A 27,465-nucleotide genomic window follows, 5' to 3' on the forward strand; every position below is an offset into this window, starting at 1 on the left:
TGATGATATCAAAGAAAAAGACATTAAGGGATGGGAGAGGTATAATGAAACAAATGAGATTAAATGAAGAGACATAAAAGGCCTATTATAATTATGGGAATGAAGAAAGGGGAGAGCTTGATCTCATCAGTTTTGGCTCTAAGCAGGAATAACTTAATCATTCAATTGGGTATAGAAATTTATTTAATCATATAAATAAGTAGGAGGAGAAAGAGGAAAGAAAAAGGGAGGACAAGATAGAAGGGAGGACAGAAACACTAGGAAAAAAGGTAAAAGAAGGGGAAAGGGTGATATATGACAAGGTAATAGGCAGAGTAGGTTTAAAAACACTATTAAGAAAAAGAGGGAGGGATGATAGGAGATAAGGTTAAAAAAACACAACTAAGGATGAAAAGAGAGAACAAAAGTATATTCAGGGGAGGATATAAGATGAAGGGAAATACTGAGCTAGTAATTATAATGTGAATGAATGTCATTGAGATGAACTCTCCCCAAAACCAGAATCATATAGCAGAGTGAAATAAAAAACAAAACAAAACAAAACAAAACAAACGAACAAAAAAAAAAAAGAAAAACAGAATTCTACAATGTGATGCTTACAAGAAACAAATTTGACACAGATACATACAGAGTAATGATAAAAATCTGGAACAGAATCTATTATTCTTCCGCTGAAATTAAAAAAAGAAAAAAAAACAGCAGTAGCAATTCTGATCTCAAATAAAGCAAAAGTAAAAATAGATCTTATTAAAACAGATAGGGAAGGAGAATATATCTTGATAAAGGGTACTATAAACAATGTAGTTGTAATAGTAAATGTATGTACACTAAATGGTAGAACATATAAATTCTTAGAGAATATATTAAGCCAATTAAAGGAAGAAATAACAAAATTAAAGGAGTGGGAAACCTCAAGCTTCCTCTTTCAGAAATAGACAAATCTAATCATAAAATAAACAAAAAAGAAATTAGGGAAGTAAATAGAATCCTAGAAAACCTAGATATGATAGATTTCTGGGGAAAATTGAATAGGGACAGAAAGGAATTGTATTCCTTTTTAGCAGTATATGGAACTTACACAAAAACTGACCATGTATTAGGGGAAAAAACCTCACAACCAAATGCAGAAAGACCAATATATTAAATATTTCCTTTTCATACCACCTTGCAATAAAACTTTATTCAATAAAGGACTAGAAAGAGACAGACAAAAAAGTAATTGGAAATTAAATAATCTGATTCTAAAAAATGAATGTGTCAAACAACAAATGACAGAAACAATACATAATTTCATTAAGGAGGAAACAATGCATAATATCATTGAGGAGGAAACAATACATAATTTCATTGCTTACATAATTTTGATATGTAAGCAAAGTAGTTCTTTTTCTTTTAAGATTTTCATATTCTATCACTCAGAAGCTGAGATACCTTTTATACTTTTCTTTACAGGAAATCAAAGCCAGTCTTCTATTCAGAACCTTCTAACTACATTCATCAGAAAGCCATGCCTAGAACAAAGGTGTGATTATCTTTTTTGGTAATAGCTGGACATAAACAATATGGTTATATATTTTTTTATCATTTATCAATTGGAAAATGACTTGAATTCTTATAAATTTGAATCAATTCTCTATATATTTTAAAAATGAGGCCTTAAGAATTGTCCACGCATATGTTTTGAAAAATAAAAAGTTTTAATAAAAAATGAAGCCAGTGTCAGAATTCTTAAATGTAAAAATATTCCCCAGTTTATTGCTCCTCTTCTGATATTTTCTGCATTAGTTTTGTTAGTACAAGAATTTTTTAACTTAATATAATCAAAATTATCTATTTGTTGTTCAATTATGAGTTCAAGTTCTTTGTTGCACACAAATTCCTTCCTTCTTCACAGATCTGAGAGGTAAACTATGCTCTATTCTTCTAATTTGCTTATACTACCACTTTTTATGTCTAAGTCATCTACACATTTTGATTTTACCTTGGTCTGTGGTGTTAGGTGTGGGTCAATGCCTAATTTCTTCCATACTAGTTTACAATTTTCCCAGTAGTTTTTGTCAAATAGTGAGGGAGTTCTTATCCTAAAAGCTAGAGTCTTTGGATTTGTCAAACACTAGATTGCTATAGTTATTGACTATTTTGTGCTGTGAGCCTAATTTATTCCACTGATTTACTACTCTATTTCTTAGACAGTAGCAAATGGTTTTGGTGACCACTGCTTTATAATATAGATTTAGAGCTTGCTCAGATAGGCCACCTTCATTGGCATTTTTTTTTTTCATTAATTCCCTTGAAATTCTTGACTATATGTTCTTCCAGATCAACTTTGTTGTTATTTTTTCCAGGTATGTGAAATAATTCCTTGGGAGTTTGATTGGTATGACACTAAATAAAGAGATTAATTTAGGTAAGTATTGTCATTTTTTATTATATTTGCTTGGCCAACCCATAAGCTTTTGATATTTTCCAACTGATTAGATCTGACTTTATTTGTGTGGAAAGTGTTTTGTAGTTGTTTTCATAGAGTTCGTGACTTTCCCTCAGCAGATAGATTCCCAAATATTTTATACTATCGGCAGTTATTTTGAATGGAATTTATTTTTGCATCTCTTTTTGCTGGACTTTGTTGGTAATATAAAAAAATTCTAATGATTTATATGGATTTATTTTGTACTTTGCAACTTTGTTAAAGTTGTGAATTGTTTCTAGCAGTTTATTTTTTTTTTTATTTAATTCTCTAGGGTTCTCTAAGTATACTATCATATCATCTATCATCTGCAAAGAGTCATAATTTGGTTTCCTCATTACCTACTCTAATTCCTTTAACCTCTTTTTCTTCTCATTCCCAAAGCTAACATTTCTAAGGACAGAAGAGTTCACAGAAAGTCACATCTGCCTTTTGGATCCACTCCAATGTCTCTCAAAGTAGTTCTTAGAGTGAATTTTATATCTCGAAATAGCTAAATGAATAAAATAGAAAAAGAAAAGATCGATGAATTGGGTATACAACTAAAAAAAGCTAAAAAAAAAAGAAGAAATTAGTCCCCTAATTAAATACCAAATTAGAAATTTTGAAACTCAAAGGAGTTATTAATAAAATTGAAACTAAGAAAACTATTGAACTAATTAATAAAACTAAAAGTAGGTTTAATGAAAAAAACTAACAAAACATATAAACTGGCTAATTAGACTAGAAAAAGGAAATTTAAAAACCAAATCACCAGCATCAAAAATATAAAGGGTGAATTTACTATCAAGGAAAAATAAATTAAAGCTACAATTAGGAGCTATTTTGCCCAAATCTTTGGCAGCAACTCTGACAATCTGACCAACATGGATAAATATTTACAAAATTATGCATTTCCCAGAATAACAGAAGAGGAAATAAATTACTTTAATAGTACCATTTTGGAAAAAGCAATTGAACAAAATTTAATGAACTCCCAAAGAAAAAAAAATCTCCAGGGCCAGATGCATTCACAAGTGAATTCTACCAACATTTAAAGAACAATTAATTTCAATATTATGTAAACCATTGGGAAAATAGGTAAGGAGTAATGCCAAGTGCCTTCTTTAACAAAAATATGACACTGATACTTAAACCAGGAAAAGCCAAAACAGAAAGAAAATTGCAGACCAATTTTTCTAATGAATGTTGATTTAAAAAATGTAAATAAAATATTAGCAAAAAATTTAAAACAATTTATCATCAGGATAACAAAATATGATCAAGTGGTATTTTTACCAGGAATGCAGGGCTGTTTCAATATGAAGCAAATTATTGCCATGATCAACCACATAAAAAACAAAATCAACAGAAATAATATGATAATCTCAATAGATGCAGAAAAAGCTTTTGACAAAATACAGCATCCATTCCTATTAAAAGCACTCAAGAACAGAGGGATAAAGGGAGCTTTTCTTAAAAATAATAAGCAGTAAATATTTACAAACAACAGCAACCATTATCTGTAATGGAGAGAAGCTGGAAGCATTCCCAATAAGACTGGGATGAAACAAGGATGCCCATTATCACTGCTATTATTTAACATTATATTATAAATGTTGACTTTAGCAATAAGAAAAGAAAAATAATAAAGGAATTAGAATATCAATGAGGAAATTATTTTTTTTTTGCAGGTGATATGATGATATACTGAAAGAATTCTAGCAAATCATTCACAAGCCAATGAGAAACAAATCACAGCTTTAGCAAAGTTGCAGGATATAAAATAAATCTACACAAATCATCAGTATTTCTATATATGTTTACATATATATTTTTCATAAAAAATAGATATTCCATCTATGACAAAATACATCAACAACAAATACAAAAAGAAATTCCAATTAAGTTACAGACAAAATAAAATATCTGAATGTCTTCCCATGAAGACAAACGCAAGAATTATATGTACAAAATTACAAAACACTACTGACACAAATAAAGTCAAATCTAAACAATGGGCAAAATATCAATTGCTCATGGATAGGATGTGTTAATATAATAAAAATGACAATTCTACCTAAATTAATCTACTTGTTCAGTGCCATGTCAATCAAATTGCCAAAAAATTATTTTTAGTTCTAGAAAAATTCATCTGCAAGAGTAAAATGTCAAGAATATCAAGCGAATTAATGAAAAAAGTTACAAAGAATAATGGCTTAATAATACTAAACCTAAAACTGTATTATAAAGCAGCAGTCATACAAAAACATTTGGCACTGGTTAAGAAATAGAATGGTGGATCTGAAGAGTAGATTAGATAAACATAGTTATCTAGTAAACCAGCTTCTAAAATAAGAAATCAGTAATTTACAAAATTTTCTGGGAAAATTGAAAAATGATACGCCACAAACTTGGCATAGATCTCCATGTCCCACTCTATAGAAAAATAAGGTCAAAATGGGTACATGATTTGGGCGTAAAGGATGATACCATAAACAAATATTGGAGAGCAAGGAATAATTTACCTCTCAAAACTTTGGAGAAGGAATATTGCATTAGAAATACTAGCTTCACCAATAATAGTTGAGAAAGAAATTAAAAGAATTAGAGTAAGCAATGAGGAAACCAATTATCACTCTTTGCATATGATATGATGGTATACTTAGAGTACCCCAAAAATTCTACTAAAAAGCTATTAGAAATAATCCACAACTTTAACAAAATTGCAGGATACAAAATAAACCCACATAAATCATCAGCATTTTTATATATCACTAACAAAATCCAACAGTTAGAGATACAAATAGAAATTCCATTGAAAGTAACTGCTCATTGTATAAAATATTTAAGAATCTATCTGCTAAGGGAAAGTCAGGAACTATATGAGCAAAACTACAAAACACTTTCCATAAAAATAAAGTCAGCTCTACTCAATTGGAAAAATATTAAATGCTCTTGGATAGTGCTAGTAAATATAATAAAGATGATATAACTACCTAAGCTATTTATTTAGTGCTATACCAATCAGACTCCCAAAAAACAACTTTAATGGCCTAGAAAAAATAACAACAAAATTCATCTGAAAGAAAAAAAATTCATCATCTCATTCTGGAGAGCAATTTGGAACTATGCTCAAAAAGTTATCAAGATTTTCAAGGGAACTAATTAAAAAAAAAAAAAAATCAAATGAAGGTGGCCTAACTATACCAGATCTAAAACTATATTATAAAGCAGCAGTCACCAAGACCATTTGGTATTGGCTAAGAAATAGACTAGTTGATCAATGGAATATGTTAGGTTCTCAGGACAAAATAGTCAATAACTTTAATAATCTCGTGTTTGCCAAACCCAAAGACCTTTGCTTTTGGGATAAGAATTCACTGTTTGACAAAAACTTCTGGGAAAATTGGAAATTAGTATGGCAGAAACTAGGCATTGACCCACACTTAACACCATACACCAACCTAAGGTCAAAATATGTTAGATATAAAGACTGAGATTATAAATAAATTAGAAGAACATAGAATAATTTACCTCTCGGATCTGTGGAGGAGGATGGAATTTGTAACCAAAGTAAAACTAGAGATCATTATTGATCACAAAATAGAAAATTTTAATAATATCAAATTAAAAGGCTTTTGAACAAATAAAACTAATGCAGACAAGATTAGAAGGAAGCAATAAACTGGAAAATATTTTTACACTCAAAGGTTCTGATAAAGGCCTCACTTTCAAAATATATACAGAATTGACTCTAATTTATGAGAAATCAAGCCATTCTCCATTGATAAATGGTCAAAGGATATGAACAGACAATTTTCTGATGAAGAAATAAAAACTATTTCTAGCCACATAAAAAGATGTTCCAAATCATTATTAATCAGAGAAATGCAAATTAAGACAACTCTGAGATACCACTACACACCTGTCAGATTGGCTAGGATGACAGCAAAAAACAATGCTGAATGTTGGAAGGGATCTGGGAAAACTGGGACATTGATGCATTTTTTGCTGGAATTGTTAATGCATCCAACCATTCTGGAGAGAATTTGGAACTATGCTCAAAAAGTTATCAAACTGTGCATACCCTTTGATTCAGCAGTGTTACAACTGGGTTTATATCCCAAAGAGATCTTAAAGAAGGGAAAGGGACCTGTGTTTGCCAAAATGTTTGTGACAGCCCTTTTTGTAGTGGCTAGAAACTGGAAATTGAATGGATGCCCATCAATTGAAGAATGGCTGAATAAATTGGGGTATATGAATGTTAGGGAATATTATTGTTCTATAAGAAATTATCAGCAGAATGATTTCAGAAAGGCCTGGAGAAACTTAACATGTAATGTTAAGTGATGCTGAGTGAAATGAACAGGATCAGGAGATCATTTTATACTTCAACAACAATACTTTATGATGATCAATTCTGATGGACGTGGCTCTCTTCAACAATGAGATGAACCAAATCAGTCCCAACTGTTCAATAATGAAGACAACCAGCTACACCCAGTGAAAGAACTATGGGAAATGAGTGTGAACTACAATATAGCATTTCCTCTCCCTCTGTTTTTGTCTGCTTGCATTTTTGAGTTCCTTTTCAGGTTATTTTTACCCTATTTTTAAGTCTGATTTTTCTTGTGCAGCAAAAGAATTGTATGAATATGTATTCATATATTGTATTTAACATATACTTTAGCATATTTAACATGTATTGGTCTACCTGCCATCTAGGGGAGAAGTGGGGGGAAGGAAGGGAATAATTGAAACAGAAGGTTTTGCAAGGGTCAATGATGAAAAATTACCCATGGATATATGTTGTAAATACATTTTTTAAAAAGGTATAATAAAAATAAATAAATAAAAATTTTAAACATTAAAAAAAACAAAACTTTGGAGAAGGAAGGAATTTATGACCAAAGAAGAACTAGAGAACATTATGAAAGGCAAAATGAACAACTTTGATTGCATTAAATTAAAAAGCTTTTGCACAAACAAAACCAACAGAAATAAGATTAAAAGAGAAGTACAAAGCTGAGGAAAGTCTCTTTTCTAAAATATATAAGGAACTATGTCAAATGCATAAGAATACAAGTCATTCCCTAATTGATAAATGGTCAAAGGATATGAACAATTTTCAAATGATGAAATTAAATCCATCTATAGTTATGTGAAAATAATTCCCTAAATAACTATTGATTAGAGAAATGCAAATTAAAATAATTGAAGTGCCACCTCACATCTCTAAGATTGCTAAGATGACAGGAAAAGGTAATGATAAACATATGGTAGAATATGGGAAAACTGGAGCACTAATGCTTTGTTGGTGAAGCTTGTGAAATTATGCAACCATTCTGCAGAACAATCTGAAACTATGCCCAAAGGACTATAAAACTGTGCCTATTCTTTGATCCAGCAATACCATCATTTATATCCCAAGGAAATCATAAAGAAGGAAAAGGACCAACCTATGCAAAAATATTTGTGGGCAGCTTTTTTAGTGGTAACAAAAAATTTAAAAATGAATAGATGCCCATAAATTGTGGAAAGGCTGAATGAGTTGTGGTATATGAAAGTAATAGAATATTATTTTTCTATAAATAATGGTGAACAAGATGATTTTGGAAAGGCCTAGAAAGATTTACGTGAACTGATGCTAAGTGAAAGAAGCAGAACCAGGAATACATTGTACACAATAATACCATGAATATATGATGATCAACTATGAAAGACTTGATTCTTCTCAGAAATTCAGTGATCCAAGGAATCCTAATTGATTTTGGGTAGAAAATGTCATCCACAACCAGAAAAAGAAGTATGGAAATTGAATGTAAAACAATAAATGCGATGTTTACTTCTTTTCTCTGATTTTTTTTCCTACCATGGATTTTCCCTTTTGCTCTAATGTTTCTCTTCCAACATAATTCATAAAGTAATGTGTATTAAATAAATAAATAATTTTTAAGAATGACATCAGCTTAAAAAATGGTTGAGTGAAGGGACAAAAGAAGAGAGATAATCACCTAACAATAATATCAAAGATTAACTTTTAGTATTGTAAAAAGAATTTAAAAATAAAGAAGCTCCATCAATGCCAAACAACTAGCTCATTCCCAATAAATATATTCATTTTTAATTTTATATTTTATTTAGTTAAGTATTTACCAATTACTTATAAATTTTTTAACATTCATTTTCTCAAAATTTTGTATTTCATTTTTTCTTTTTCCCTCCCTCACACCTTGACAAAGGGAAGCATTATTTTGATCATATGTAGGAAATCTTGCAAAACACATTTTCACATTAATTTTTTTTGCAAAAGAAAGCACACTAATGTATCCCCAAGAAAAAATCTATACACTCAAATATGAGGTTTTTTTTTTTAAATCATGAATTCCTTAGAATTTTTTAGATCATTGTCTTGTTCAAAATAGCTAAATCTTTCAGAGTTGAATGTTGTAACAATACTGCTATTACTATGTACAATATTCTCTTGGTTCTACTTAATTAATGTGGCATCAATTTATATATATTTTTTGAGGATTTTTTTTAAGACTTCCTGCTTATCATTTGTTATAATACACAATAGTGTTCCATCACAATTATACACTACAACTTGTTCATGTACTCTACTTTGTTCAATTTTTCTCTAGTTGATGACTGTTACCTCAATTTCTTATTCTTCACCACTGGAAGAACTGCTATAAATAATTTGCACAAATATGTTCTTTTCCCTTTTCTTTGAAATACTTAGTAGAACCTAGTAGAAACACATTTAGTGTAAAAATAAAAATAAAACCCATTAAATGTAATTAATCTATTTGCTTGTTGATGATAAAATCTCCCAGATTGGTTCACTGACACCTCTATTGTAGGTATTCATATAGAAAAAAAGTGAAAAATGAAATCCATTATTCCAATGATCTATGGGTTAAGTTGTGATAAAATCCACCAAATTAGCTTATGTATATAATATATCAAAAAAAATATTTTACTAGGATTCAACATCTATGTTTAGTCTGCCCAGCAGTTTGGAGATGCTATGTAATAGAGGGGCCATTTTTTTTTCATTTTTTGGAGGATTGCAAATAGTACAGAAAAAAAAAGTGAAATAAATTTGTAATCAAAATTTCAGATGAACTATATGAGAAGACTATGGAGCTGATATTTGGGGAAATAGCCATTACAGATATAGGTAGGAGACCACAAAGCACAAAATGAGTCATCATCATGACAATAATGATCTGCCCCTGTAGTAGCAGTAAGTCAGAACTAAAATCTAGTTATGTCTCTCTATACCTGTTAGATTATGTAATTCTGAAACTTTTCTCTTGGAACTTTGGTTTTATATACTCCTATACACTTACCGATAAGATTACTCAATTTCAAATACTGGTTCTGATTTCTACAAATGTCATCACCATTATCATTTAAACTTTCTCACTGGCAAAAAAACAAACCCAAACATTCATATAATAAATTTACAATATTCTGTCAGGCATTGGGAATGTACTGCATTATAATTCAGTGGTGGCTTCAGAAGCTAATCATATTAACAAATTGATGGTTAAAGATGAAAACTATACTTTTAGGAATTTGAATCCACAACATATTTTGAAATATCTTGAATCTATGATCATCTTTCCCTGAAGGAATCAAATTAAAGGTGTTGAAGATAGATCAGTCAGGGTATAAAGCATTTTTTATTATTACTTTGAAAGGTAAATCAAGGAATCTCCTGATACATATGAATTGATCTCTTTTTCTGATTAGTAATAGATATTTTTGTTTAATAATTCATCTTTTATCTTTGAAGACAGTTTTTTATTTCCTGCAATATAGTTTAAATGATCAACTATATACTATCTTGTAATAGATACTGTAAACTATATAGTTTAAAACCTAAAATGCCATGAACCAAACTAAACCTAAAAGTTGTTTTTTTCACTCTTTATTGATGAAAAACAAAAGGAAACTAAAACGCCAACTGTTTCTGGTGTACTTGTTATAAAATGTAGCTAAATTAACATAATTTGTACAGTACTTAAAAATCAATACTGAATTGCATTAATGCACAGGTTCACTATTTAATTCCTGAAAATTAATTCTAAATATAACAATATTAGACATTTTACTAATAATCTTGACCAATACAGCCTTTGGATAAGGGGAAGATGAATACTGAATATGCTCTACAATTCTTTGCAATGGCAAATCTTTCACTGACTTAACAATGGAATAAGTTTGTATAGGCTTGGAAGTATTTAGGCCACAAGAAACTTACATAAAGCAACTATTTTTGTTTCCTCTTTTTATTTTCATTTTGACAAAAAGTCAAAATTTTAAATTCTCTTAAACCTTAAAGTTTTAAAATATCATTAAAATATGTGCATTTTACTAAATAAAATGTTTCCTTGTTAACACAGTTTTAAATTCCATAGCTGAATATTAAAAACCTTTTTATACAAATCAAATATTAATACTTCATAGAAGATACAAACATGAAAGTTGCAAAGTTTAATTTTTTAAAAAAATATTAAATGTTGAAACTTAAGTGTTATTAAATATTTATGCTTAAATTATTAATAAAACATTAAAAACAGAATATCTAAGTCATCATTTTCTGGTGCTAGTGTTAGGCGGATACTTATAAAGCCCACATGATCTTTTATGGGAATATATCCAGGCAGAGATTTTCAGATTTTTTTTCCTCTTTGTCTCTGGTTCAAGTTAATCTCTCTGGTACTTACTTGGAGTCATCTGCAAGGATAGTTTACCTTGACTGGCAATCACAGTTTTGTGGAATTTGGAGAAAAAGAGACAGAGAGAGAGAGAGTGAGAGAGAGACAGAAGAAGGGAGGGAGGAAAGAGGGAGAAAGATTTTTTCTTTCACCCAGAGTTAAATGAGTCCTCCTTTAATAGTGCCATCCCTAAAGAAAATTATTTTAGTAACTTCCTACTTTATGTAATGCAAGCACTTTAGTTAAAGAATATGGATCAAGATTCCAATGTGATATGCTGAGATCTTTTCTTGAATTGTCTAGTCATTATGAAGACACAGTTGTAGACAATATAATATTTCTCTTGTTCCTGTTGTATGACAGAGAGAAGTCTCAGGAGTAAACCAAATAATTCTCAGAAGCTTCAGAAAGTTTAAAAGACTGATCCTGTTAGAGAGGATGGATTTTCCTTCTCCTTTTTTTCCTTACCAAATTATGATAAAGTTTAAGTGAGATTATGCATGTGAAAATAATTTTCAAATTATTTAACCTCTGATTGTTGAACCTAACTCATTAGATTTGTGTTGTTAGATTTGGGAAACTGTGTTAGCCTTCTTGATTTGTTGTCTCTTCAGTAATTTTTCTGGAATTAAGTTACTGGACCATTTGATAGACCAGTGATCAGAGTCTAGCACAAATTAGACATCATACTTCAGGCTATAAGTTTACAAAGTAAAGTATGCCTTAAAATCTATTTTGTAGCAATGAGTTCTAGAACAATGGCAACATCAATGCTTTACACAAGTTTTATTAGCCATTCACAGGCAGCATTGTTGATGTCACATAACTGGATTGAAGGCAATAACATGGTAGAATGTTATTGTCTCAGATCTAAAAATGTAATGCTCATCATAGTTCAGCTCCAGGGAAAAAAGAAAAAGAAAAAAAAACACATAATTCAAAATGATGACATGCCAGGACTGATAGCTGAGGAGGGAAAGCAGCACTTACACTCCTGGCTTGACAAAAATAAAAGATCAGGTGTTACCACCGGGGACAAAAATGTCACACTAGAAATGACACAGAGATACACAGCTGAAAACAATAGACCATCTCAACCATAGACACATTTTCCAAAGATAGCCTCTGTATTTTATCATGGCTTGCCAGATATATTTTTATCTTTCTCAACCATTTATGAGTCTGCAGAATTCCCAAAAAAGCTTTCTGTGCAGCTTCAATTTGTCAAATTCTATGGAAATGAGGGTTTGGGAAATTTTATAGCCACCATTTTCATAGACATCTAAGTCTCCCCATTCTGTGATCCAGCAAAGAACATGAAGCTTTCTAGATGAGCCTTACAGACAAGAATTTTCCTTTAAAGCACATTTTTTTTTTTTTGGAAATCCATTCTTCGTTGGAAAAATTTCAAAATATAATTTTCAACAAAAGACCAAAAAAAAAAAACAGTACAAATAAGTAAGGTATCTTTGAACTGTGACATTATTTATCTATGTTATGATAGAATAGGATCTATTTATTTTATATGACTACCATATTATTAACATCAATAATTTTCTGGTGTGGAAAAGAAAATCAATGAGCTCATTTAATGTGAAGAAAAGTGTAAAGGAACTTTGGAGTATATATCGATCTTGTAAAATGGAGGTACCCTTAAAGAAGCTTGACCAGGTTTCTTCATATCTCCCCAATATGAAGAGTCCCTTCATCTCTTTTCATATGGATGAGGTTAGTCTTTAGTGATTTATTAGTTAATGGGAACAGGCTACCTAACTGATAAGACAGAGAATTATTCTCATTCTGGCTCATGCTTTTTCTTTTTCTCCTTCCTGATGTGTTCAAAGTGTGGTATAGTCTAGTCACCTTGAATAGACCTTATAAGAAGCTAATAACTTCCTTTACCTCCTCTTCTTTCTACCCCAGCTCTGAGAAATGGATTGTATGGTGTTTATTTCAGAACTATTTTATTTGTCCTTATTAGTTTCTAGATGTAGACAGTAATCTGTAATGTTCAGGCTAACTTGCTGGAGGGCCTTGGGACCAACCTTGGTTTCAGCAGAATAATCACCACAAGAATAGTCAGGAATAAAGTCCAAATTCTTTATTGTACCCTTCACAATCTGTGTCTGTCACAATCTGACCCAATCTCCTCCACCAGTCTGTAGGTCTGCCACTCCTGAATCTTTGTCCCCAATTTAAATACCCCTATTACAATTACAGCAACTGTAGAACAATATTACATCACCATGCTAAGTATAAGTATATATAAACTAGAGAACCATTATCTCATCAATTCCACTGAATTAACATCTTGTTTCAAGTATACTTCTCCAGAGATCTGCCCTCTACATCTCCAACTTTCTTTTGTTGTAGAGTTTATTATTTATATATCCTCCTTCTAGGACTCAAGGACATGTATATTTATATTTTTTGGTTAAATCATCAGATTGATTTATGTTGTTTGCTACATTACTACTAGCCTGAGTATTACTATGTGCTTGTGTAATAACCTCCCATGCTGATGGATTTATGTATACCTGTTTCAATTTCAGCACAGAGGCAACCCACCAACAATATCTGGTTTGACTCCCCATTTCCATTTGCTGTTGTCACCTTCCTTCCTGAGAAGTCAGGGAGGGCATGATCACTCTTTTTTTTTGTTGTTGTTGTTGTTTTTTGGTGTTATCACCTCTCTTCCTGAGAAGTCAGGAAGGGTGTGATTACCTGTGTTCTAAAACAAAACAAAAAAAAAAGCAAAAGATGTAAAGGGCTTTGGAAAAGTATACTTGAAAGAAGTATACTTGAAACAAGGTCTTAATTTACTGGAATTGATGAGATAATAGTTCTCTAGTTTACATATACTTAGTACTTAGCATGGTGATGTAATAGTTCCACAGTTGATGTAATTGTAATAGGGTATTTAAACTGGGGACAAAGTCAGACTCAGTAGTAAGACTGGTGGATCAGCAGAGTACTGGCAGAGGAGACTGGGTCAGACTATGGAAGACACATATTGTGAAGGGGACAATAAAGACTTTGGACTCTATTCTTGTCCATTCTCTTGGTGATTATTCTGTTGAGTATGGTCTCAAGGCCCTCCAGAAAACTAACCCTGACATTACAGTAATCTTTACTGAACCTTGACAACTTTAGAGGAAAGTTTGCAGGAAAAATATTATCAGGCAGAATACTGAGACTGGGAAGCCTAGAAAAACTAGATGTTTGAGCCTTGAATACAAAAAAATGATATTTAGCAATTGAAATTGGAACTGTGCTTTAAACTATGGCTATATTCCACTTATGTTCCCCAGAGACTGGGAATGTGGGATGGAAAAGAGGAAATATTATGAGGAAATAAATTTATATATTTATGATTATATCTTTTGAAGCAAATAAGTGTTTGTAAGGAATAATTTATTATTGGTTACATGGAGTTGAGGTTCAGGAGTGCCCCACACTCATAAATTTGAGGGAACACCATGACTGGAGATAGAGCCATTTGCAGAAATACTAGACAAAATTCATTAAGATTATCCAAGAATTTTGGAGAAGAGGTATAACATACCTTGCCTTTCAGACAGTAAGAGCTGGGGGAGATAAGTCTCATGAAAAAAAAACTTAAAATGACTTCTACAACATCATTAAGATAGCACTCAAACACACTACTTAGTAGTCTGTTTCATATTAGCACAAAGTAGCACCTGTGATTTTTCTATATTGTATTCATTAACCTTCAAAGAAACCCTTAGTGTAAAAGTTCCAACCAAGTATATTCCCATGACAAATAGGAGATTTGCTAATTTTACACATTTAATAGTGCATAAAGCTTGAAAGCATAAACATTCTTTTAAGTTAAAAAGGTACAACATAAATGATTCTTATACACAAATCATTTCATTCTTTAATTTGGCAGATATAATGTCAATTTAGCAGAAATCTAATTTGATTATTATTGGATTATGCAGTTAAATGTTTGCATTCTATCAATTTGGCAGTCCTATATATCATACTCTCAATAGTTGTGTGACTCCAATTAATTGCTTGGCAATTTAGTTTGTACATCTGCAAAATGAAATGGTTTGATTTGATGGTCCCAAAGATTCATTTCAGCTCAAAATCTAGTGACCTATGATGTTATGCTCTAAGGTTTATTCAGTAGACTGCAAGTAGGTGGGTCAAAGAAACTCTTGGAATAAATACATGTAATTTCTTTGTATTCTACTTTACCTCCAGATGTGTTATGAGGTGGCTCTATAACTTCTCTTATTCTTAAATAAATTAAATTAACCAAATGTTGCCAAGTTGATCTATTAATGAATATTTAATAATGATTTTAGTTATCATGTCAATTGTCTGAAAGTGAGTACTACAAGCAGTTCTTATTTAGTAGATAGATCATCACTAATTCAGTTAAATTATGATTATTATCTATAATGTGAAAGATTCCATGCTAAAAATTTGGGTTAATATAAATATAAGTAAAAACTAAGTCTAGACTTCAACAATTTTTTAGGAAATGTTCATTATAAATGTTGTTAGTAAATCCTTTAAAAGGTAAATTTCAGCTCAAACTCTGTTATAATTTTCAAATTAGAGTATTTCCACCCTGAATAAGGGTTTAGTATATCTTCTTTCTTTGTGAAGCAGGACTTAATGACACTTTGTAAATTTCCAAACATGTATAGATATTATTTATTAATAAGTGATTTGTCTCACTTTCCTTCTTGAGTGACAAAATGCTTACCTCAGATTTGATTTTATAAAGGGATATAGTAGGCTGATTGTTTGTGGAAACTGCAGTGCTTTTTGTATAATAGCCAATTATTTTTCAAAACAGATGGAAAGATAGTTTTCAACATTCACTTTGCAAAATCTTGTGTTCCAAATTTTTCTCCCTCTCTCTCCTGCCCCTCCCCTAGACAGCAAGTAGTCCAATATAGGTTAAACATTTGCATTCCTTTTAAATATATTTCCACATGTATTGTAGTCTACCAAAAAAAAAAAAATCAGATTAAAAAGAAAAAATGAGAAAGCAACAACAACAACAACAATAAAATGAAAATGTTAGGCTGCAATACACATTCAGTCCCCATAGTCCTCCCTCTGGATACAGAGGGCTTTCTCCATCACAAATATATTGGAATTGTCCAGAATTATCTCATTGTTGAAAAGAGGCAAGTCCACAACAGTTGATTATTACATAATCTTATTGTTGCTGTGTGCAATGTTCTTTTGGTTCTACTCACTTCACTTAGTTTCAGTTTATCTAAGTCTCTCCAGGCCTTTTTGAAATCATCCTGGTGATAGTTTCAAAAAAGGGCAATAATATTCCATGACATTCATATACCATAACTTATTCAGCCAACTGATGGCCATCCAGTCACTTTCCAGTTCCTTGCCACTACAAAAAAGGCTGCTATTAACATTTTTGCATATGTGTCCTTTTCCCTTTTTTATATTTCTTTGTGATACAGATCCAGTAGAAACACTACTGGATCAAAGGGTATTTGTGATGTTTTTAGACTCCAAATTTCTCTTTGAAACAAAGGTTTATTTGTTTTTCATATCAATATTTTCAGTTCTATTCCATGGTTCTATTCTGTAAAACCAATTTCTCTAAATAATTAAAGTTAAGAATCACCCAAAGGGAAATAGAAAATCATTTGGTGAGTGTGACAGTGTAAGGATGTGAGAAAATGCTAGCAAAGAGAATTGAATAAGTGGCACAAAAGATATCTGACAAATGGATAAAAGTTGAGTTGATCATACAATTAGAACATTAAGAGGGACATGTTTGTGTTTCTATTGGGCCTATATCCCAAAGAGATATTAAAAGAAGGAAAGGGACCCACATGTGCAAAAATGTTTGTGGCAACCCTTTTGGTAGTGGCAAGAAACTGGAAACCGAGTGGATGCCCATCAGTTGGAGAATGGCTGAATAAATTATAATATATAAATGTTATGGGATATTATTGTTCTATAAGAAATGATCAGGAGGATAATGTCAGAGAGACCTGGAGAAACTTACATGAACTGATGCTAAGTAAAATGAGCAAAACCAGGAAATCGTTGTACATAGCAATATCAACATTACACAACAATCAATTCTGATAAAAATGACTCTTTCCAACAATGAGATGATTCAGGCCAGTTCCAATAATCTTGTCATGAAGAGAGCCATCTACACCAATACAGAGGATTGTGGGAACTAAATGTGGATCACAACATAACATTCTCACTCTTTTTTGTTGTTGTTCACTTGCATTTTGGTATCTTACTTATTTTCTTTACTTTTTGATCTGTTTTTTTTTTTTCTTATGCAGCAACAAAATTGTACAAATATGTTTACACATATTGGATTTAACATATATTTGAACATCTATAACATATATTGGATAGCTTGCCATCTAGGGGAAGAGGTCAGGGAAGGAGGGGAAAATCTGAAACACAAGGCTACGTAAGGATCAATGTAGTCAAATTATCCGTGCATATGTTTTGAAAATAAAAAGCTTGAAAAAAAAGGATATGCTTTATTGGGATCCATATAGCTGCCAAGAAATCCAGAATATATATTATAATCCTTTGGGTGAGGCCCCACAGAAGATCTTTTTATCTTTTAAAACTTAGGTAGGCTACTCAATTGAACAGCATTTGGATATAAGATTTCCTGACTGAAATGTTATAATTTCATTATTAAAACTAGCATCAAGTAAAGAATTTTCTGAAAGAGATACACTTTTACAGTGGCTGTGATTTTCTGATTCATGCCTTAATAAAGGTGTATTAGGTGGTTATGATGTCACTGAAAACAAAGATGATTTCTCAGTGACCACCCATAATGCACCATTACAGCATTTGAAATTTGCTAATGCCCTCACTTTGAATTCTAAATTCAAATTTATTATCTAGAAAGATCTTATGTAATAGATGCATAAACAAGTTATGAGTTAACTTAATCTGCCCAACACAATTGGTAGCTGGCATTTTTTAATCCCATAAAATTTCTCTGTGACACTGGAACTATACTTGGGGAGTAAGTATATTGATAGGTTTAAGAAAACAGATGAAGAAGCATTATAAAGCAATAATCTCACCAACAATCATGTTAAATATTGCATGATTGTTAATTACCATGCCAAAGGTCTTTTTGTGATAAACTGATGGACTCAACATGTGCTTCACTAGAGTTCTGTTTCTTTTCTTTCTTTCTCTTTTTTTCCTTTCTTTCTCTTTTTTTTCCTTTCTTTCTCTTTTTTTTCCTTTCTTTCCTTCCTTTCTTTTTTTCTTTCTTTCTTTCTTGGCATCAGAGGGGACAGCAAAGTGGCAAAGTGGATAGAACACCAGCCCTGAAGTCAGGAGGACCTGAGTTCAAATTGGTCTCAGACACTTATTGCTTCCTAGCTGTGTGACCCTGGGCAAGTCACTTAACACCAATTGCCTCAGCAAAAAAAAAAAAAAAAAAAAAAAAAGGCATCAGAGGTTTTATGTCCCTCAGCAAATATTTGTCATTCTCCTTACCACCTTCCTGACATACCATGGACATTCCTATCTCTGCATTTATTTAGAAGGCTGTGCTTTCTACTTGGAATGTACTCTGCTTTATCATTATTCAACATTTATAAAGTTTATCCATGCTGCAAGGTCATTCTGAGCTATCTTCTTCATGATTATGATCTAACCTATTCTAGCTTAAACTTAATTTTCTTTCAGTTGGATTCCTAGGAACTTGAACTACAAATAGGATTTGACTTATTACATTTTCTAATTCCATAAATGATTCTTATACACAAATCATTTCATTCTTCAAACTGCTTGAATGGGTTCTTAAAGTCAGGGAATATATTTTGTACTTCTTTTGTATCTTCCATAGCACTTGGTAAGTGCAAATTATATATATATATATATATAATCTTTTTTTTTCTTGGATCTAGAATCAGGAATACATAATTTCAAAATCAGACTTATTTACAAATTCTGTGACCTTAGGCAAGTTATATAATCTTTTTCAGCCCCAATTCCCTAATCTGTAAAGTGGTGATAAAATAGCACCTTTTCTACAGGGTCTTTGTGAGTATTAAATAAGATAATGCATGTAAAAATAACTATGGGCATGTATACATATATTGTATTTAACTTATACTTTAACATATTTAACATATATTGGTCAACCTGCCCTCTTGGGGAGAGGGTGGGGAGAAGGAGGGGAAAAGTTGGAACAAAAGGTTTTGCAACTGTCAAGGCTGAAAAATTACCCATGCATATATCTTGTAATTAAAAAGCTATAATAATTAAAAAAAAGAAATAAAAAGAATTGAGAAAAGTCATATCTATTACCTCTCTACATTAAAAAAAAAAAGATAATGCAAGTCAACATTCTTATAACCTTAAAACACTTTTTAAAGACTATCTTGTCTGTTGCTAGACTTTTATTCAAAGAGTCATCAAGTGTACAGGAATTATTAAGAACTGTAGTGTGCCAGGAACTGGGCTAAACATTAAAAGACCAAAGTTTGAATCTCACCTCACATTTTTTATTAGCTGTGTTACCATAAGCAAATCACTTATTTCCTTCAAAGTTCTTGTGTACATATGGATATTATTTGTATGTATGTATATACATACATGTACATATATACACATATACATATACATAATATGTATATATTATATATGTATATGCATATATATATATATATGCATTGTGTATATGTGTATATATATGGATATATGTGTGTCTATCATATCTATCTATGGGACAGGGATAGTTTTCCTTTTTTCTCCTAAAGCCAAGAACATTGTCTGACACATAGATGACATTTAATAAATGCTTTTAGAATGATTGTCTTACAACCTCTGACCTTCAGTTTCCTTATCTGTACAGTGAAAAGAATAGAACTTTCCTCACAAATTTGCTGGGATAAACACATGAGACAAAGTGTGTAAAATGTTTCACAAACCTTAAAGTATTACATGCATGCCAATTATTATTATTTTGTTGAAAAATTATTAGGTTCTAAAATTTTAGTATTCAGATAATTTGTGAAAAAATTAAAATCATTTCCACTGATAACAGATATTTTCAAACCCAAAGCTGACTACCAAAGAAGTAGAAATCAAGGTGTCAGATTTATTAGAGACAATTTTCTTACTCAATATATAGCATTGAAGAGATCAGCTAATATCATATGGAGGTTTAGTTTCCTCATCCTGAGTTTCTGACATACTAAGGTTTTTTTGTTTGTTTGTTTGTTTTTTGGTTTTTGGTTTTGTGTGTGTGTGTGTGTGTGTGTGTGTGTGTTTATCAAAAAGTGATATCTATGACAGTTCTACAAAAATATCAAATATTACACTTTCCATTTGAGGAAATTTCCATTAAATGCCTTGACTTTTTAGCATGCATATAATTATGTTCACAAAACGAATCATAGGGACTTTAGAAACATTTAATATAACATATGTGAACATGGCAACATCAGATAAAATCCTAACCAAGAATTATGCAATCTTTGTTTGGAAAATTATAAGGTAATCTACTATTTCCCTGTTCAGAACCTTGCTGTGACACTTTGGAGGTTCCTTTAATTCAAAGTTAATTTATCCTCAAAGTGAATTGAAATCTATGACTTCTATTAATTTCTCCTAGTTCTGTCATCCACGGGAAGAAGAAAAAATACAATTTATATTCCATAGCACAAACCTTAAAATTTTAAATACAGCTATTATGTGACTCATATCCAGCGTTCTTTCACTCTCCTAGTTGCCCTCAAGCATATACTCTCTAAATTATAATGTCCTTCCTAAAGTGTGATGTACAATATTTCAAATGATGTCTTACAGAACAGAGGGCAAAAGATTTATCACCTCCCAAGTTATGTACATTATGATAACATAATTGAAGCCTAATATCTCATTTTTTACTTCTATATTGTAACATAGACCAAATTTCCATTTAAAAAATAATTACAAAATCTAGATGTATCACTGCTATCATGTAGTCATGAAGTTGAATATTCAAACTTAACTGCAGTATTTGACATAAATCAAAACTTTATCCTATTATGATCTCTTTGGATCCTCACTTTGTCATACAATATGTATATTTGGAGTAGTTTTGTGGAATTAAAGTAAGTCATTTATGAATCTCTTAAAACAAAACAGAGTCAAACATACAACACAGTAACATTCTCTCTCCTTTCAAGTTAATACTGAGTAATCAATAAAATTTGGATTGTGCTATTCAATCAGTAGATGACCAATCATCTAAAAATATTTCATCAAAAAATATTCACAATTCTTTATATTATCCCCCAAATTAATGTTTTGTCTCTTTTTCTTAAAATCTAAGCAAGGTATAGATATGGAATTTCTCCTGATATCTAACGTATATCCATGTTAAAAAATGAAGTTAGTTTTACAAGACTAATTCTTCAGGAAGGCATCCTGTCTCCTTGTGACAGTCCCCCCCTCCTTTTTTAGATGTTTACCAATCATAACTTTAAATGTTAATGGTAATCAAAATTAAGTTTCTATGCAGTAGTACACATATTCTATTTACTTCCCCTTTCTGGAAGAAGAATATTGGTATTCTCCAGTTGTGGAACCTCACTCTTTCTGATTTTTCTTGGAAGCTTTTGGAGTTTTGACTTAGTTAATATGTTCTGAGTGTGTTTTGATCTTCCTCGGCTCCATAACAACTTTCAATAATGCAAAACATTTTTTGTTGTCTGTTCATTTTCTTAGCTTATTATTCTGCTTTTAACTCTTTCTTAAAGTAGATCTCTGCTTCCAGGGTAGAGGGGGCAGTGTCCCAAACCTCAGGGGTTTTGTGCAGCTGTTTTCAGAGATCTTTTTGGGAACCCGACCTCAAGCACTCCTTTCTGCCCTGAAGCTGTTAGAAATGTCCCTGATCCACTGTAGCAGTAAGATCTAGCCTGCTGGCCAGGGCTGAGGCTGGGGCTGTGCTGAGAAGCCTGTGGTGGGACTGCATGGTAGGACTCCCACTCTGGTGCCATAGATCCTCTCAGCTGATCTACCCAATCCTCTCCAGTTTTCTTGGATGGAGAGGTCCACAAGCCTTCAGCACTGCTGCTGATTCAAAAGTTCTGCCTCACAGAAGCTGGGATCCCAGATGGGCTGGGGCTGTGCTGGCATAGCCTGGGCTGGGATTACACACTGGGCCCCCAAGCTGGTTCCACAAACCTTTTGTGCTGACCTTTCAGGTCATCTTTGGTGTCTGTGGGCTGAGAGATCGAGAAGTTACCAGTATTGCTCCTGATTTAGAGGTCAACTGAGTCCAGGCTTGGGGCCATGAATGAGCTGGCACAGTCTGCTCCATGACTGCATGCTGGACTCTCACTCTGCTGATCTTCTAGGTTGCCTTCTACTTGAAAATGTCCTACTCCAGCTTTCAGGATATTTATCCTCTAACATTTGTATAGCGTCATTATTTAAGGAATTTGGAATGGGGGAGTTCTAGCCTTTACTCAGCCATTTTGGCTCTGCCTCCTCATTTTTCTTTATGAAAAATATAATCATTTTATACTTTTATAATTTGTTTAATCTTTTTACTGGCAAAAAATTTTAAACTATGCTTAATCCCTTTAAGAACCAGTTTAAACTGAGTCAAACTACAAATAGCTTCATTTAGAGCTTATTACATAAAGCATATATAGAAAGGGTCCTGAACTCACTGTCAAAAACTGTGATTTCTAGTCCTAGCACTGTCACTAACTAATTTTTTTTTTTTAATTTAGGTAAATTCCATAACTTCTCTTGGCCTCAGTATCCTCATCTGTAAAATTAGAGATTAGACCAGATGATTCATTATAGTAATTAAATGCTATTCAATTTTTTTCAAATTTTATTTTTTCTGAAGTTAAGAAATAAAACAATAATTTCTATAGCACAATAGAATTTGGGGGGGGGAGAAAGATAACTGTGCATAAAATAGCAATTAAACTTTATGTATCAATGAAGGAGGAAGGAATAGAATGAGTTACCATTGCTGTGTGATTGCCAGGAGTAATTTAGTTACTTTGGGAAGATTGAGATGAAAATCATGGGGTAAATATAGTCCATTGCTAAAAGTTCTTTTTTTTTTTTTTAATTAAAATTCAGGTCATGAGAAAAAAAATTCAGAGATTGTTTTCTATTCTGTTTCAGATTAAACAGAAACAGATTCAGGCTTTCTGAGGACACACTAGCCTTCTTTCTTTCTACATAATTTTAATTACTGTACCCAAAGCAACTGAAAGAAATAGAACTTCCAGTGTGAATTGTGGTTAGATTAAATCAAAAAATTTTCCATAATTTTAAACCAATTATATAATAAGGATAGAAGTTAACACTTATATTATATTTTGTTTATAAAATGTGTTCCTCTGGGCCACATGTGGAAAAATTGTAGTTTTTTTTTTTTTTTAATGAACCTAAATTTCTCATTGACAGACCAATTTTTTTTTTAAAATACCTAGAATCTTCTAATGATGTTATATAATTATATGTAATAAAACTATACTTTATTAAGAATAAAAGTTCAATTTAACAGAAGCAGAGCAAATAATGCAATCAGAGAAATATATAGCTTTAAAAAAAAGAAATGAGACAGTCATGTAGCAAGAGCAAAGGATAGGTAATAAACAACTTATGTACCCTGTCAGTATCCATATAATGCAAAAAAGAACTGAAGAAATCATAAGATGAATACATTGGATGAACTCCCTATTCTGGATTTCTCTTCAGGCATGGAGAAGAGTTTCATTATATGAATAGGTAGTCATTATTACCGAAAGAAATCACAGATTTTTTATTTATCTATTTATTTTAAACTTAAATGCAAAATAAAAGGAAATAAAAAACATTGCTCTGAGCACAACAGAACATGAGAGGATTCAAAACATAAAGCAATAAATTTCAATTTCAAGAAAGCTTACATGATAAATGCTACACATTGTCTAGAGATGACGTTTTTGCTTTCTTGAAGGTTTTGCTTTGTTCTCTGCTGTACTTGTAAACTTTATTTTTCCCTTTCTCCCCTAAAAAGGCTACATTTATACATATACACATGTATAAATACATATATGTGCATATTATATGCCTATATTGATATATTTAATATATACACATATACATTCATACATATATGTAATTATACACATATACATCTATATGAATATTTGTATGACCATACTTTGCCTTTTTACATTTTGTCTCTGTTTCTCTGAAGTTGGATAATATCATCATCCTTCATAAGTTCAAGTATTTCTATGCCTTTCTAAATCCACCAGATCTTCATTTCTATACAATAGCAATATTCCACTCTTATACTATCTAATTATTTTAAATATTCTAAAACAATATTGAATGATATTGAATGAAAGATAGTGTAGTTTAAATATTTTTTCTCTTTTGTTTAACTCCATTTTAGCTTTAACTTTGAGATTATGATTGTTTTCCCACCTTTTGCATAATATTTTCTACTTCTGATCTTTATTTTATGCATGAGTATATCCCTCATTTTATAACATATGTCCATATGTAAAAGGTAAACAATTTTTCCTTATTGAGCCCCTTGTAATTAGTTTTTGATCCTAACCTTATATATTCCTCATGGATCTTACATGTCAAATTTTTTCTTAAGTTCAGATCATTTCCCAAGAAAATCCTGAAAATTAGATAATTCATTGAATATCCTTTTTTTTTGTTTGTTTCTTTTTTTGTTTTTGATCAGTATTGAGCTTAATTTTGAAGGGTATGGTGTTTTCCACCATAATCCCTTATCTTCAGGTGTTCCAAGACCCGCAGTTTTTTAGTGTACCTGCTTCTATGTTTTTTTGTAATTCTAATTGTGACTTTGCCACATTTTATTTTATTGTTGTTGTTGCTCATAATGTTTTCTTCTTAACCTGGGATTTCTGTAATTTGTCTATGACATTCCTTTAGATTTCCCTCCTAGGGTTTCTTTCAAGTGATGAACAGTGGATATTTCTATTTCTCTGTCCCCCACTTATTAGAACATTCCAGGAAAATTCAATTTAATTACTTCTCAGATTACTGTATTGTATGTAAACATAGCTTTCCAATAATCTGATTATCCTTAACTTTTTCTCTTCTTAGTCTGTTTTTCATAGCAATTATTTTTCTTATGAGACATTTCCAATTTTCTTCTATTTCTCTCATTCTTTACATTTTGTTTTATTATTTCTTGATCTCATAACTTGTCTGGTTTCCCTTGGCCCAATTTTAGCTTTCATGAAGTCATTTTCTTTTTTAACATTCTAAATTTTCTTTTCCAGTTGGTTGAAGATTCTTTTTCAATAATCTTTTTTGTTGGTGTGTTCTTTTAATTTTTTTTTTAAATTCCTAAAACTTTATTTGATGTTTAAAGTCTTTTTTGAGCTCTTCTATGAATTTTTGAGGGGCAGGTGACATTGCATTACTCTTTTAAATAGGAGAAGGTTTCTTGTGCATTTCTTGTTTCAGTATCCTCTTTTGAAGATAAACTTTAATCTTTTCCATTCCCATAGTAACTGTGTAAGGTTGGGTTCTTTCTCCTTTGCTACTCTTTTTTTTTTTTTTTTAATTTTTTCCATTATTGCAGCTTGCTATTATACTCACCTCTAGTTCTGGGGTATAAGGAGTGGTGACTCTGACTTCAGGTTCTTCTTACTGTTATTTTTGATTTGTCCTTGGCCTAATATCTGCACTCCTTTCCTCACCTAAAGAACAACTGCCCCTGCCTCCTGGCACACTATGCTGGAAATGCTCTTGCTCCCTAAGAATCATCCAGTGGTTATAATCTTAAATTTTCCTCTCTGGCCTGTAACCCAAAATCAAGAAACTCAGATCTTCTGTTAGTATACAGCTGTGTCCCTCCCCATAGCTTTGGTACTCCCAGGCTATGTGCTGATTTCTTCTCACCCAGGGACATGTCTTGTTAACCTGCTTGGACTTAGTGTCCCTTCTTAACAGAGATTTCTTCATTCTTCCCTGAGTCAGACTACCAACTTCCATTGTCTGAAAGGTGAAATTTTATATGGCTGAGACTCAGGCTACTTCCCAATCCATATTCCTTTAGGACCTGCTGCTTCTTGTTTCAGAGGACCTATCCTGGAGGTGTTAATACTTTACTGGAGGAAAACCTCCAATAAGATATCTTTCTTTGGATCTTCTCTGGATGTCTCAAGACATTGTTCTGTCCACTATTCTTGTTTATTTTTTCCATTCTACATTCACCATGAAATGCTATTTTGTCTTGTTTGTGGAAGAAATTTGGAAAACTTGGAATTTTCTAAATTACTTCATCAACTTCTCAGTATACTCTCACAGATTTTTTAAAATATTGAATACATTGTTTTCAATGATTTTTTAAAAAGTATACCAGTTTTTTTTAAGTATTCTTTTAATTTAGAAAAGGTAAAATCACAAAGATTGTTCTAGGATTCGACTAAAGAAATCCTAAAATAATTCTCTAAGGAGGATCTGAATATTTAATAAATATTTTTACATCATCCAAGTAGACATAAGACCTATACCTTATCTATCTATTAATATCTATCTATAAATAGAGCTTATATGTTATATAATAAGGTCTCTTAAGAAAACTACTGTGGTGATAAAGCATGATAATAAACCAGCCAAATGATCCTTCTTATTCATGTAATGGAAGATAATCATCTTCTTAATGATTAAGCATACAGGTAGATAGCAGTAGCATTGGTACTGAAAGTACTTAGCCAGTAGAACTCAAGATTTTGAACAACTTTAGAATTCATTGAATAATAAAAAATGACATTTTTTACATTTATAGTGGTCTATAAAAAAGGGTAAGGAGGAATCACATTTCTATAATTACTCACAGTAATATGCATCTTTACAAATACACATACACATTTTAGTGTTCAGAAGAACCTCATCAAACATATAAACATATTTATTATCAAAAAAAGATTATCCAACTTTTGTTTGAAGGCTTTCATTGATGGGAAATCACAATTTCCTCAAATAGCTCATTTCACTTTAGAATATATATAATTAATTGCAAATGTTTTGATACCAATCCTAAATTATTTGATTTTTCTCAATTAATTTTCATTCATTGAATTTTCATTCATTTTGTCTTCTGTGCTGTCTGTATCTCTGTCTTTCTCTCTCTGTCTCTGACTTTCTCTGTCTCTCTTTTCTCTGTGTTTTTTCTCTGCCTATTTCTGTCTTTATTTGTATGTCTCTCTTTTTTCTCTGTTTTTCTCTCTCTGTCTCTCTCACTGTCTCTATTTCTCTCTGTTT

At 31.4% G+C, this 27,465-nt stretch overlaps 1 pseudogene; it reads right to left on the reverse strand.

Annotated features, from left to right (window-relative positions):
- Positions 1–22,516, reverse strand: part of LOC100916173 — a 104,262-nt pseudogene extending 81,746 nt beyond the window's left edge.
- Between the last annotated feature and the right edge of the window lie 4,949 nt (positions 22,517–27,465).

This window comes from Sarcophilus harrisii, chromosome 1 (genome assembly GCF_902635505.1).
Source record: "Sarcophilus harrisii chromosome 1, mSarHar1.11, whole genome shotgun sequence".
Lineage (NCBI taxonomy): Eukaryota > Metazoa > Chordata > Mammalia > Dasyuromorphia > Dasyuridae > Sarcophilus > Sarcophilus harrisii.